This window comes from Protopterus annectens, chromosome 12.part0 (genome assembly GCF_019279795.1).
Source record: "Protopterus annectens isolate FY-2018-M chromosome 12.part0, PAN1.0, whole genome shotgun sequence".
In the NCBI taxonomy this organism is placed as follows: Eukaryota; Metazoa; Chordata; order Ceratodontiformes; family Protopteridae; genus Protopterus; species Protopterus annectens.
The window spans coordinates 131,266,192-131,279,360 of record NC_056746.1 but is presented as its reverse complement, the minus strand read 5'-3'; positions in this window follow the sequence as shown (position 1 = coordinate 131,279,360).

Here is a 13,169-nt window from a genome sequence, read left to right as displayed (position 1 = left end):
TTTGGCATCCATTTCACTGTGTATGTGAGTCAGAGAGAGAGAGAGAGATCAGTCCCTTGGGCCCTACAGTGTCAGTGTATGTGCTATGCATTGCCTCTTTGCCAAGGACAAGGCATACTGGGCATGCCTCTGTTTTCCTTCAGGGCAGGCTCAGGATGTTCCTCCTCTGAGTCCCTCTGTGCCAGTGTAAAGCTTGGCAATGGTGTGGAGTTGTGTGGCCCTTCCCTGTTTTATTCCTGTTCCAGCTGTTTCTGCAAGATCATATTGTGTAGCATGGCACATACTATGAACATGTGTGCACATGTGGCTGGAGAGTACTGCAAGGCTCCACCAGATATATCAAGGCAGCGGAACTGTGACTTGAGCATCCCAAACACACGTGAATTCAGGTGCCTAGGCAGCATGATACTCCCCGTCAGACATCTGGATGTGGACACATGATAGTTTGGCATTATGGCTACATTGACAAATGCCTTTGGACAATTCCCTGTGGGAATAGAACATTCCCTTGCACCCTAACCATATGTGGCAGACACAAACCTCCATAGTGTTACACCCTGCACCCTCCCAGAAGCCAACATGTGCCATTGTCAGTAGTACAAGTGGTTGGCACTTGATGCCAAGGGGGCATGAAAGTGGTACTGTGAAATCAGTGTACTGTGGGCAGAGCCTTTATTAGCACAACAGATAAAGTGATGTGTGTAGTGCATGGTGTGTACTAGAACCAAATATATTCACAACTTGTAGAAATGTGCTACAGCATGTAGGAAATCCTGCACATCACTGTAGTCACACTTATGTTGCAAGATGTGTTTTAGGTGACGCTCCTTTACAACAATAGCCTTCCTACGTGGTGTTACAGGCATCACCCTCAAAAGTGACTCCCTTTGGTTGTCCGTCAGGTTCTGTTCCTGTTGTAGAACAGACAGAAGGTTGGAAAGCTGTACTGTAGGGCATCCAAGCAATACTTTTAGGCAACAATGCCATGCCTCCACCTGGTTATTGGTCCATGGGAAGTCCATGTTAGACACATTCCAAAACTTCAGACGGTAGGAAGATGTCAGACGTTGTTGTGCTGAACAGCAGGATGCATATTTCTTTGGTCAGCCACGCACATAAATATAGTCCAGAAAAATACCTACAGGCTTGGCACAGTCAGGTAAGGTAGTCACAATGTCCAGAAATGCAGGGACAACTTCATCCACTGGAAGCAATGCCAGTGCAATCAGCTTGTAGATGACTATTGAGAACGCAGTGTCTATACCATACAAGACCACAAGGTGGTGATGCTGGATCTGGCGCCAAATGATCAGTGCAAAATGGGATAGGCACCCCTTCAGAATACTCTTAGGGAATACCTTTCAGCTGGCACTGATTGCTGCCTTCTCAAAATCTGTCATAATCTACTGTGGTGTTAGGGTGCATCCCTGATCTGCAGCCATACTGTTCAGTATGTCCCACATATTGTTGTATGCAGACTCTGTTTTCCGTGTCATTAGACAATACACCAGGGGGACAATTCGTGCTAAGGTTGGGGTGCCAATAGATCCATGTAAAGTATACAGCTGACGGCAAATATCAGCATGTGTTGGGAAGGTGCCATCCCCAAGTATGATGTCTGACCTGCACAAATCTGTCAGATTTTGTGCTGTAGTTAGCAGAACCAAGGAATCTTCCCCATCCATATCTGACTGTCTGTGTAAGATAGAGCTGTCACTACGGAGTGGGTACTGGCTGACATTGATATCTACAAGTGTTGCCAGAGGTGTGGACATAGATGCCCATGCCCTCTGCCATATCCTGGTGATGCTATGACACAGGTTGGCATGGCAAGGCATCGCCTGTAGTATACTGTCATCTGCTGTGCCAGTGACACTCTGCATTACCAGACTAGGCATGTCATTACAGTTTACTGCCCTCTGCCATAGTTCTGCTTGCAGCACAGCCACCTGGGCAGTGGTTGCATCTGCTCCATGCTGGTGTGGCAGTGATTTATGCAGTGCTTCCCCCTCATACTGGTGGACAGTGATCGCACAGCCCCTGCAGGCCTTTATTCTCCGATCCACACATGCCCAGTGCCATTTGGAGAGGACTTCCCGCTCTAAGTGGTACAGGTATTCCTCCACTACCAGCACTGATTTGCCTCATTGGCTGGGCACTGTCCAATATCTGATGCCAAGCTGATCTGGGCTATACTCGTATATGGACTCCATCATGGCAACACTACTTATGGTTGGCCTCTCAGCATCCATCACATCCAGTGTTGCAGGGCAGAGTACATTAACACTACTTAGGTATAGGCCACTATCAGACTATGGTTATGCTGCAGTACACCACCTTGTTTGTTGTACTCTTCCGAATAGGAGCTGTCTGCCACAATGGTCCTTTGTAGCAGTATACACACCACCCTTCTCTTACTACCTTTCCTTCTAGGGATTCTCTATGTTCATTTCACTCAGCCATGGAATTGACAACTGACTGTAGTCCTGTAAGTGTCTATCCAGCTCGCTTTTGCACCACTGGGTCTACTTGTACTGCACATGTCCCCTTTAACTTCCAACTATTGAAGCTGACCAACCAGAGTGTGGTGCATAGCCTCAGTTTCAGAGACAGATATTACTTATGGATGTTCCCCTGTGTAGCACCCTTTTCTGCCTACATGCCTCTGCATATGTGTTCCCCCTGTCTGCAACAACCATAGGATCGATTAGGCTACCCCCACTTAACATACATGTTGCTTCAAAAGAATACGATCAGTTGATGACAGTGAGGTGGGTTTATATTTCTATGTGTCTGATATGTGTTTTCCCTCCCCTACGTGCCAGTGTTCCTTTTTACAGTGGTTGCTTCTGTACCGTTAGCTAGGTAGTCATTAATTTTCAGGGTGGTCCTGTTCCCACCTGCCACAGGTGTATGGGCATGTCATGTATAAGGGGTAGTGCAGCAGTGATGACACTAATTTCAGTGTCTATATCATAATGTCAAACTTACAAAAGTTTGATCGTTGTAATATCGAACAGTTATGTTCGAAACCCAAGAAAACCAAAACCACAAAACACCTACTTTTTCCCAGGGGAAAAATTGCTGTTCCATGACAAAAAAAAAAATTTTTACCTTAAACCTAAACTGAAGTGGGGCTTCACCCCCCACACCTCCCCTGCATAAATATACCAACTCCAAGATCGCACCATAGTGGAGGAAATAGCAAAGCCCCAAAAATGGCCCACCGATTTTTTTCCCTGGGAAAAAATTCGATGTGCCGTGGCTTTGCTATTTTCCACTTTTGGAGTTTAATGTTTGATATTACAATGTACAAACTTGTTTTAGTTCAACATTGTAATATAGACCCTATTTTCATCATGCACTTGGTATTACGGGAATATGTCTTACTTAGGACTGCCTGTTGTTGTCTGTACACATGTAGGTCTGAGTTGTGCTTTTGACTTGCCTTTACCAGTGGATTAAACAAAAAATGCGAACTAAACCAATAAGAGCGATAGTTACCAGGTTTATTTAGCGTTAAAACAAAAATGTATAGAACACGCTTTCGGTAAAGACTGTGCTTCACCTTCATCAGAATACAAAGTATCAAATGTAAAATACAACGCTTTTAAGTTGTTTCCAAAAGGCAATTAAGAACGTCACTTCCCTTCTGCCAGAAGGCATGAAAAATGTGGCGTTCATTAACTTGTAATTTAAGCATTTAATTTAAAGAACTTTGTGCAAGAATGTATTTAAAAGTGTATTTAAAAATAATAAAAAAAATCTCCTTTTCAAGAAAGTAAAATAGAATGTGTGTATCAAACACACTTATAATACCACACTCAACTAAAACATGTCCTTATATATTGACTCGTAACTACATCCAGCAGCCGAAATATTTAATGCCAGTATGAATGGAAAACATTATCAATAACTTACAAAATCAATTTTTAAACCTAAAAAAATTATTTTATTTCTTTATTTCTTTATTTATTTACTTAGTTTATTAAATTATTTAGGATAGTATTTAAAATTTTGTTCGTAAATATCACATATTTTAAATATTTCAATAATTTAATCATTTTAAATGTTAGAAGTATATAATTTCTTATGAAATACATAATGTAAATCATAATGTATTTCACTAATAAAAATAAATTATTAAACTTTTGCACATAAATTAACTATAAATTTCTCAAATTTATATAAAAGAAGAATATAGAAATTAAATCTAGTATTTTTTGTGTGTATATATGTAATACCTAATACTAAAAAACCTAAAATTAATAAAATATAGAATACTGTAATATTGATTTTATATTAAAATATTAATAATAATATAATGTACATATTTCTTATAGCCTCTTAAGAGCTAGCAATTTAAGAATGCATTTAATTGATATGTAATCATTTAAGCCAGGATAGGCGCTTGCAGTAGTTCTAATTTGCCTCATTAACTCATCTATCTCAAGGGTTCGATTTTAGTAACAAAGGAGGTAGTTATCAATGATGTGAGATATAAGATAAATAAAAGATATAATTGTGAAAGTAAAGGAATTGTTTATGCAGCATTATGTGAGCAATGTAATGCCTTTTATATAGGCAAAACTGAGAGAAAAATCAAGCAAAGGATCTACGAGCACAAGTATGCTATTAGTAGGAAGGACACTAATAATGCCTTAGCAAAACATATACTTGAGCATTCTAACCACAATTTCAAGTTTGTTATCTTACATCAAAGAATACATGACCCAAGAGGTGGACCATGGCAGTTAACCCTTGAGATAGATGAGTTAATGTGGCAAATTAGAACTACTGCAAGCGCCTATCCTGGCTTAAATGATTACATATCAATTAAATGCATTCTTAATTTGCTAGCTCTTAAGAGGCTATAAGAAATATGTACATTATATTATTATTAATATTTTAATATAAAATCAATATTACAGTATTCTATATTTTATTAATTTTAGGTTTTTTAGTATTAGGTATTACATATATACACACACAAAAAATACTAGATTTAATTTCTATATTCTTCTTTTATATAAATTTGAGAAATTTATAGTTAATTTATGTGCAAAAGTTTAATAATTTATTTTTATCAATTTTTATTAGTGAAATACATTATGATTTACATTATGTATTTCATAAGAAATTATATACTTCTAACATTTAAAATGATTAAATTATTGAAATATTTAAAATATGTGATATTTACGAACAAAATTTTAAATACTATCCTAAATAATTTAATAAACTAAGTAAATAAATAAAGAAATAAAGAAATAAAATTATTTTTTTAGGTTTAAAAATTGATTTTGTAAGTTATTGATAATGTTTTCCATTCATACTGGCATTAAATATTTCGGCTGCTGGATGTAGTTACGAGTCAATATATAAGGACATGTTTTAGTTGAGTGTGGTATTATAGGTGTGTTTGATACACACATTCTATTTTACTTTCTTGAAAAGGAGATTTTTTTATTATTTTTAAATACACTTTTAAATACATTCTTGCACAAAGTTCTTTAAATTAAATGCTTAAATTACAGGTTAATGAACGCCAGGTTTTTCATGCCTTCTGGCAGAATGGAAGTGACGTTCTTAATTGCCTTTTGGAAACAACTTAAAAGCGTTGTATTTTACATTTGATACTTTGTATTCTGATGAAGGTGAAGCACAGTCTTTACCGAAAGCGTGTTCTATACATTTTTGTTTTAACGCTAAATAAACCTGGTAACTATCGCTCTTATTGGTTTAGTTCGCATTTTTGTTTTATCTGGTTTGTTTAAATTCTATGCTTTACCAGTGGATTACTTGTGGATAACTGTTATAGGTATATCAGTAAGTAGTGTACATAACATACATCAATAACTAAGACAATAGTTGGAGACATAGATGGGCAGGTAATACTAAAGTTAGACATAATGGTAGACAACTGAGTTTCAGACTTCATACACTTAAGAACAGTCATGCTAATGTGAAACCTGTTATTCTATCTACTTTCTAGGTTTGTAACAGCAGATTTTGCACTTTGTCCCTCTTTTTGGTGCGTATTCCTGCTTTTAATTATGGCTTTGTCTAGATGGCTTGTTCTACGAGGGGGAGAGGTATGCACTAGGGAGGGTCTAACAGGGCATGTTATTTCCATTCTGTTGTGACCGTGCTTGTGCCACTAACAGTGCGCATGTATTGGTATATCTAGTAGCTGCAGATGCAGCTTCTTTGGCCATTCCCAGCTTGCAGCTTCCCACTCTATGCTTTTCCTGCAAGGGATGTGTGTGGGGTTTCTATGCTGTTTGTATTTTATTCTGTTTACTTGCACCTATTTTGCTTACTTGTGCTGACGATCACATAATGCAGGTATGCTGGCTTTTTATTTTTGTTTACTTGCACCTGGTTAATTTACTTGTGCTGCTGATTGCATAGAGCAGCTATGCTGGGTTTTTTTTTGTCTCTTTGCACCTGTTTCTCATACTTGTGTTGCTGATTGCATTTCTAGCAAGGCTGTTTCCACTGTCAGGAAACAGCCCGCTTAGTTCTATTAGGGATCATCTCTATGTGGAAGGTTTACCATCTGTGTGCACTCCTACCATGTAGCTCCCTTTCGGCTGCACCACTCTACAGTCTAGCGGTGCTGCAGCCTTCTGCTTTTTGTGCTGTAGGTCGCGGGCATTTGTCTCGCAATCTACATGCCGGAACTCAACACACACTCTATAATGATCCTGGTTTGTGCATGTGCCTCATTAGGGCATTTTTGTGTGGGTGTGTGTGCATTTCTGATGGGTGTCATCAGCCACAGCTCCAGTACTTAGCCAGCATCCCCCACCAGATGGCCATATGGGATGTCCCCATTGGCAAACACCCGGTACAGCTGTGATTAATGCCAGATGTTGGAGTTGTGATAGCTTCCCGGGCTACTAGCACACACATTCATGATAATGCCCTTGGCATCGCACATGACCTGGCAGTTAATGTAGTGGAGCCCCTTGTGATTAAGGTAGACCGTACCCTGGTCACTGGGTTTATCTATATAAACATATGGTGTTGCACATTCAACAAGAGAGTATGGGGGGGTGACATTGTTATTATTGAAGGGGAGTAGGTTCTGCTATTGAACATATTGGGTGTTATTTGTTTAAATATGGCTGATTTTAACTGTTTTTTTAGATCTGCTGAAGAGCTAAATGCTCAAAAGTGCTTATCTGTGTGTTAAATAAAATTTTAGCCAGCCGTGGTGGCTCCAGTTTTTTTTTTTTTATTCTGTGTACCTTACCCTACCACTGTGGACTTTTACTTCTTCCTTGGCTGTTTTGGATTTTTATTGTTGCTGCTTCACATTCTGCTGAAGAAGTAGACATGGCTGGTGTTGACCCACAAGTAACTGAACTTGAATACCGCCTTGTGACACCATGTACAAGAACATTCAAGGAAAGAACAAAGCGAATGATAAATATGAACAATAACCCTCTATTACTTGTTCAACTGAATGTTAATGCAGAATGTAGTGACCCTGATATGTGAGAGGATGAGTTCCTCAATGAAAAAAATTTGGAACCAGAAAAAGAACTGTTTAAACTTAAATGCATACAATGGCAAAGACTTCATTTAGAAGCAGGCCTCCATTTTAAAATAGTTCCAAGAGGACTGCTTGTTTTATATAGTCATTCCTATGGGGGGGCTTATTCTAAACTGTTGGCCAGATGGCAAGCCCTTAATTTAGACACCAGCTTTAAGTATATACAGTTGTTGCTGGACTTTTTTTCGCCTATTGAAAATTAATAGTTGAAAAAACAGAGAAAATGCAGAACGAAATTAAAAAAAAACTTGGATAATGATGCATATTTTGCAAAGCTAGATACTCTCTTTCATTCTCTTAATGCTTATGATGAAAAGTTTCAGCGTATTAAAATATGGAAGTTACAAAGAGATTATAGTGATTTTTCTAATGGTAATGTCATTTTGTGGCCTAGATTCAACCTTGGTACTAAAAATATGGATGGAAATGTAACTGAGGTTGAACATTTGGAAGGAAATACTCAACTGGAAGTGAAAGGACCTAGCACGGCAACAGTTCGATAAGCACCAGCATTTTCTAAGAACAGTGGTGAATGAAAATGAGTTCCAAAATAGAAATGTAAGTAATAATGGCTGTATACTGCAGTTTCAATGTGATGCAGTCATAAATAATGGTAAAAGCTCACATAAAGAATTGGGAGCCAGACTGAAAGTGATGTCTTTGATAGGTTCTGGTCTTCCAACACTTCCTGTCCCTATGAGAATGATAAACACACAGTGGAAAGAAAGATCATCCAGCAGAAGCAGGAAAAGAAGAAAACTGATGGGATAAAAGGTACTGTAGTTCGTCCTAATGAAAATATTGTTTACAATCTTTCTAAATATGATTTATCAGACTCTGAGCTTATCCTGTGAAACAGAGGTATGTCTTTTATACTAACACAAAGTGCCAGAACACATCAATTTTTTTCTGACTTACATTTGTTTGGGAGAAAAGTTCTCCTTAAATTACTGTTTGGCCAACAGGACAATGATAGTACTGAGATACCTTTGAAGGAACCAAGTAGATTTTTACCACCTGCACATCCTGTTATGGACACTTTTTTGAATTTATGTACAATGGAAATTTCTGATTTGTTAGCTATAAAGAAGAGACATGGTTATTATAATTTAATTGAATGTAAACTGAAAGCTCTTAACAATTTGAAGAACAATGTTGATGTTAGTACTAGACCAGCTGATAAGGAGGATGAAATTGTAATACTTGATAGAGGGGATCACTTACAAGATATATTAAAAATGCTTAGAAAAAATTTTACTTGTCAAAAGATCATGCAAACAAGTGAGTGATTTTATTGCACATGTAAAATATACTTTAGATGACTTTTTGCAATCTAATGTTATAACTGAAGATATATATATATATATATATATATATATATATATATATATATATATATATATATATATATATATATATAGGTTTGTGATAGTTGAACAACCTGTTATACCTATATAGAAGGGTTTACCTAAGATTCACAAGAATCCCCTAAAACCCCCATATAGACCAATAGTATCTGGCAGAGGTTGGGTTACTGAGTTTCTCTCTATATGAGTGGAAAATAAACTTAAAAATAAAGTTACATATTTGTGACTTTAGATGTAAATAATTTATTCACTGTGATTCCGAACTTTTATGGAATCAAAGCTGTCAAAGATTTTATTTCAACTCATGCAATAGTTGATGAAAAAAAAGTTACAGAGATATGTGCTTTTCTTGAATTGATTTTGGACAATAATTTATGCATGTTTTATGATCAATATTATTGGCAGAGAGATGGTGTAATCATGGGTACCCCCTTTGCCAATTTGGTGTTGGCACAGTGGGGAGTCTACCCATGTTCTATCTAGTACTTGCCCATGGAAGGCAAGTTTGAAAATATACCATCATTTTGTGGATGACATATTTATATTGTGGAGTGGTACCACTGCAGAATTATCATCATTTGTTAGATACTTGGAAAACACAACAGATCTTTTACACTTTACTGTTAGCTATTCTGCTGAATCAATAGATCTTTTAGATATGAACGTTTATAAAGACTTGACTGGCAAATTACAAACCAGAGTGCAGAGGAAAAGTTGTTGTAGAAATAACATGTTAACGTAAGTCAGTATGCACCCAAGGCACATTTTTCATAATGTAATGAGTAGGCAGGGCCTAAGAATTTCTAGACTGTGTACTGAAGATAGTTTATTTGAAAGTGAGTTAGACAATATGCAGTATATGTTTGCTATTCATGGCTTTCCAACACAAAGAGTTAAGAGAACAATAGCTGGGACAAAAAGTTGGATAAGGAATAGAGGCAAGCCATGGTTTGAATGTAATATGGGCAGTTCTGACAATGGGATTATTGTTAATGAACAGAAGCTGAATAACAACCCATTTGTGAGAATAAATTTACCCTATAATAGTGACAGTGATGCTATTTCCCTTGTGATAAAAACAAACTGGAAGATTTTACACACTGATGATAAGTTGAAAGCACTTGTAGGTCCCCACCCCAGATTTGCCTATACTAACAGTCACAATCTGAAGCAGATTTTATGTAAGAACACACTTCCCAACAGGTCTATAATACATAGGAAGGAGTTGGGAAATTTTAAATGTAAGAAATGCAAGGCATGTCAATATGTCAAAGAAAATAAGGTCTTTGTATACCCTGTGTCAGTCAGGAAGTATACATCTACATTATATGCATACTGTAGAACTAAAAATGTGGTGTATTTAGCTGAGTGCATATCATGCCAAGCATTCTATGTTGGGAAGACTAATAGAATGTTAAAACAACACGGACTGCAACATATTAGTGACATCAGATTATGTTTGAGAAGTAATGCTCTATATCAACATATAGAAACAAATAAAGAGCATAGATTTTAATTTATGGTGTTGCACATTCAACAAGAGAGTATGAGGGGGTGACATTGTACACAGTACTGAATAAGCTGAGCTAAGATGGATAGCTGAAATGCATGCTAACCATACAGCTGGGTTAAATGCTTGTAGTATGCCTTTAAAACCCTTATTGAAGGGGTGTGGGTTCAGCTATTGATTCTAATTGGATGTTATTTGTTTAAATATGGATGATTTTAACTGTTTTTTAGATCTGATGAAGAGCTAAATGCTCAATAGCACCTATCTGCATGTTAAATAAAGTTTTATATGGTCATGGTGCCTCCAGTTGGTTATCATTTTATTCATTGTAAATATTAATATCATCCACAGGCTTGTTTCACAAATGTAAGAAAACTGTGCTATGTGCTAAGCTTCAACAATGTAACCATAATGCACCCTGCTGGAAGAAAGCTGATAAGTAAATAATTTTACAACTGTGTGTGGTCTCAAGCTAGGAGAAAGGATGTCTGCAGCTGGAAATTATTTTTATTGTCCTAAGATAGAGATAATTACTAGGTTTCACATGTAAAGTGTCTTTTATTGCTGTGACTTCCTGGCAGCTGCAGATCATAAAGAAATATTACATTTTGAGTTCTGTTAGCCTGGGAATTTAAGCAGAAGTGTCAAGAATGATGTAATCTGAAATGAGTCAGCAGTAATTATGTGTATTATTGATTTAAGTACTATTTCACAGGGAAAGAGATTGCATTTTGTATTTTGTTATGAAGCTGACAACAACTGACCAGCACTTGTTTGCTCTGTAAGTAAAGTTATTTAGAACATAGTTTCTCTTAGGACAGATAGGAATATAGCCAGATTAGTGTAGATGTTTTCTATATTTATGTCAGACTGTCCTTCAATGTTGTTTTAAAGTATTTCCTGTGATTTCTGAACTCTCTATTATCACTGTGTTGAGTTAATAAGTATTGTCTTGTGTTTTTATTATTTATTATTAAATATATTTAACCTTTTAACTGTTGCTGTTTTGTGTAGAGATCATTTAAGCTCTTAGTCTGCTTGCATATATTTGGTGATACTGTACAGGCCACCCCAATAGCCTTGCTGTTTTTCAAAGTTACTATTTGGATAACAATAACATTGCACAGTAGAACTGGACACCCTTTGGTAAGGGTCTTTATAGTAGCTGATAGAAGTGGTTGGTGGCAGTTGGTACTACCTTATAGTCTAGGCAGAAGGGGGCATAGCTAGTGAACTTGTGCCAGCCTTAACCAGGAGTGTCTGTATGTTTCTATATAACTCAAATCCTAAAGTGTGTGTGTGTCAGCTACTTGGACAGGGACGCGAAGCACTGTTTGGACAGAGGCGCCCTGCTGGAGGTTTTGGCTTGACTACTCAGCTGAGATCTGAACCCTAAAGCTGTGCCAGTGAGGATTCTTATTGGGGATCTGGAGAGAAAGGGAATAATCAGTCCCCAGATGGACTGTAATCTCTGTGTGCTCTTAAGGGAAATTGTACTTTACTGTGTGAGTCCTTGTTATCCTTCCAATGTGGACGCCTCTCACTGGTGTTAGTGGTGAGGATTGAGGCTACTTGATTACTAGGTCAGTGCACATGCATCACAACTACATACAATTATGATGAGATCTCTAATCTTAATACAGTATTATGTGTTCTCAACATGGATACCAAGATTCACCTTTCAAGTTTCTCTCTCTAGTTGAATTGCTTGGCGTCCATGTCTTGAGCACATAAAGTCCTTATTATAATCGTAATCCTCTGTGATCTGCATTGTTTTGGGGGACATTCTGCTTCTATCACAAATGCATACAGTTTCCACTGTTTGGTCAGTATAGTAGGTAGGCTAGCCTGGATGACTATAAAATGCATCTTTTATCAAGGATCATAAATGAAGGCTACACAACATGGATAATTGCTGCATTACTAGGAATCAGCAAGCACGTGTGGTTAGGCAGTTTAATTTTAATGTGGTCTCAGGGACTACCAAATGATTGACTACCTTAGCTACTTACTAGGGTGGCCTGCACCTCTCTACTTGTGGATTCCATATATTGACCATGGCTTTTTGTTTCCCAACAGTACCTTTTTTTCTCAAATTACCTAAATAATTAAACAAAATTAAGACTATATAATGATAATACTGCTCAATGCTCAGTGTTACAAATGAAATGAAGTAGTTTCACTCATTACAGGAATTCCTAACTCTTGAAAATATAGATATCACAGTAATTAGAGAAACATGGTTTCAGAGTAATGAGAGCACCCTTATGATACAGGGTTTCAATGCTTACCCCTCTTTCAGACCCAGCACAGAGAAAGATAGTCCCCAGAATTCAGTAAAATGCATGTAGACTCTGCCTATATGGAATATATCTGTGTACATGGCCACAGTTCTTCCTTGGCAGTGCACCATACATATTAATTATGGCATGCTGCCAAGAGGAGCACAGTAACATGGATTTTGAATCCATGTAAGCAACACTGTAAAAGCTATGCCGTATTGTGGACTGTGCAAAAAACTTCTGGACAGTTGTTAAGTACAGCACAATACCTTTCAGCCCATTAACCTGGACCAAAAGGTAATAAACAGATATTACTTCATGAAACTGCAGTTTTATTTTTTTTTTTATGTCCATGTGCTTGTGTGGTACAATGTGTTGAGCAGCTATGCTTAGCATTGCTCATATATACAGTAGACATCTGCTAGACATCTAAAAATAGAAACTGG